The sequence below is a fragment of the Schistocerca piceifrons genome, unplaced genomic scaffold (genome assembly GCF_021461385.2).
Source record: "Schistocerca piceifrons isolate TAMUIC-IGC-003096 unplaced genomic scaffold, iqSchPice1.1 HiC_scaffold_295, whole genome shotgun sequence".
Taxonomy (NCBI): Eukaryota; Metazoa; Arthropoda; class Insecta; order Orthoptera; family Acrididae; genus Schistocerca; species Schistocerca piceifrons.
The window spans coordinates 12,501-15,000 of record NW_025728510.1 but is presented as its reverse complement, the minus strand read 5'-3'; the positions used below and the strand labels follow the sequence as shown (position 1 = coordinate 15,000).

The 2,500-nt window shown below is 57.3% G+C and overlaps 1 non-coding gene across 1 annotated transcript in view; it reads right to left on the bottom strand.

Annotated features, from left to right (window-relative positions):
* LOC124744489 overlaps positions 1–36 on the bottom strand; it is a 1,909-nt gene extending 1,873 nt beyond the window's left edge. The window contains exon 1 of the ribosomal RNA XR_007010785.1: positions 1–36. This exon is cut by the window's left edge and continues 1,873 nt beyond it. This is a non-coding gene — a ribosomal RNA (small subunit ribosomal RNA).
* Positions 37–2,500: the final 2,464 nt, after the last annotated feature.

Below are 2,500 nucleotides of genomic sequence, written 5' to 3'. Positions count from 1 at the left end.
GACAAGCATATGACTACTGGCAGGATCAACCAGGGAGCTGCGTCAACTAGAGCTGAGCAGCCGGCCGCCCGGGAGTGTGTCCCGGGGGCCCGCGCGAACACGCAAGCGTCCGCTCAATCATTCTGCAAACAGGAGGAGGCTGAGCTCCCCTGCACAATACACCTCGAAACCCTCTCAGGTCCCGGCGGCGCGCAGCGCCGTCCCAAGTACTTGGTCGGGTTCGAGAGAGGCGCAATCGCCCGGAGTTAGGCGAGTAGACGCTTTCGGTGCGACCACCCGTGCTCCCAACTGAGCTTGCCGCTGCCGACAGAGGCCCGGGAGCGTGCTGTCGTGGCATTGCCGGCGGGAGACAACACGCGCCACCTACGGTGACCGGCAGCTCCAACGCCAGCGCCACAGAAGGACAAAAGCCCCACTTGGGTGCCGAAGCGAACTCTCCCAGCACAGCGCACGCGCCAACACATCCGCACAGCTGCGATACAAACCACCAGCGAGAACCGCTGGGGCGACCGAGCAGCAGACGGCGTCGCGGCGCCGAGCGCCGGGCGGCAGCGCATCCTCAACGCACACAGTCCTCAATCGGACCAGCACACTGAAGATGTCCACCGCGCTTCGCACCGGGCCCGCGAGGACCTACTTTGGCCGCACGGCGCCGCGCGCAGGGTGCGCCGGCGCGCAGCTGCGACGCCTGCCGCGTCCGTCGGCCGGCGCGCCTGCCACTGGCCGCCCCCACCAGCCGGCTGTAGCGCGTGCGCCCACGCACCGCGCGGCCAGCACGCCGGGAGGCGCCCCCTCACCGGCCGGGGACGGTCCCACCCAGCCACCGCCGCGTATCGCTTCACACCCAGATGCCGTTCAGTTTCGTCGGCATGGTGGGTATCGCTGGAACAACCGGTTAGTACCTCAACCTATCGTCGCCATCACCGATTCACCCCTAGCGAGAACAACCGCACCACAACAGGTTACCATTTGTTCATTTGCGTAACTTCACCAGAAAACGCAGGCGTCCATCGCCATTTGCAACTTCCACGATTATTGCATGCCTGTGTCAGGTGTCACGCCACACTACGTCTGCCCACATACACGCAACAAAATGTGCACGCCTAGACAATACGTGGAAGGTGGCCCCCGTACGTATGCGATGTCCATTGCTCGAACGACTGTCAACCGGCCTCTGTAGCATGTCGCAGATATGGAACGCGGTGCACCATGCCATCACGGTGTGTGAGGAGAGACGACTAGGTCCGAATACATCAACAGACAGCTCATGCTGATCGCCATCCACGGCGTCCGTTCCTCCCACACGTCTCTATGGCGTACCACACTGCAATCCAGCTCTCATAGGGAGACGACACGTAGCTGCGTGCACAATATTTGCACTGTATGGTCCGCCGTTTTTGGGCGCAGTCGTTGTACGGTCACACATGTGCCACGATGTATCATTCAGTACATAAGGACGAATGTGCAGTACAGATTGTGGTTTACGCGTACGACATTAGCGGACAGTTGACACAGGCCGCACCACAACGTAGCCTGAGTACGTCGCATGCGGAGGGCATTGAACATGCAAAGTTCTCACCAACCAGCTTGCGAAGGCAGGGGGCAAGGTGGGGACGTGGGGAGGGGCGGCATGTACGTCCTGCTGCCATCCACATTACAGTGTACAGCAGGAGCATGTGGAAAGTGAGCAAGACTTGCAAGGTGTTTAACATGAAGCGATACACAGGGGAGCGGGGAGTGCGAGTAGCGAACTATATTGCGAGGGTTGCGGGTGGGCAACACTACACTAATTGAACGAGTCGTATAACAATTACAGAGCAGGTTTAGGCGACAACGTGGGTTACGTTAGGCGACAACGTGGGTTAGGTTAAGGCACGACGTGGGTTAGGTTAAGGCACGACGTGGGTTAGGTTAAGGCACGACGTGGGTTAGGTTAAGGCACGACGTGGGTTAGGTTAAGGCACGACGTGGGTTAGGTTAAGGCACGACGTGGGTTAGGTTAAGGCACAACGTGGGTTAGGTTAAGGCACAACATGGGTTAGGTTAAGGCACAACATGGGTTAGGTTAAGGCACAACATGGGTTAGGTTAAGGCACAACATGGGTTAGGTTAAGGCACAACATGGGTTAGGTTAAGGCACAACATGGGTTAGGTTAAGGCACAACATGGGTTAGGTTAAGGCACAACATGGGTTAGGTTAAGGCACAACATGGGTTAGGTTAAGGCACAACATGGGTTAGGTTAAGGCACAACATGGGTTAGGTTAAGGCACAACATGGGTTAGGTTAAGGCACAACATGGGTTAGGTTAAGGCACAACATGGGTTAGGTTAAGGCACAACATGGGTTAGGTTAAGGCACAACATGGGTTAGGTTAAGGCACAACATGGGTTAGGTTAAGGCACAACATGGGTTAGGTTAAGGCACAACATGGGTTAGGTTAAGGCACAACATGGGTTAGGTTAAGGCACAACATGGGTTAGGTTAAGGCACAACATGGG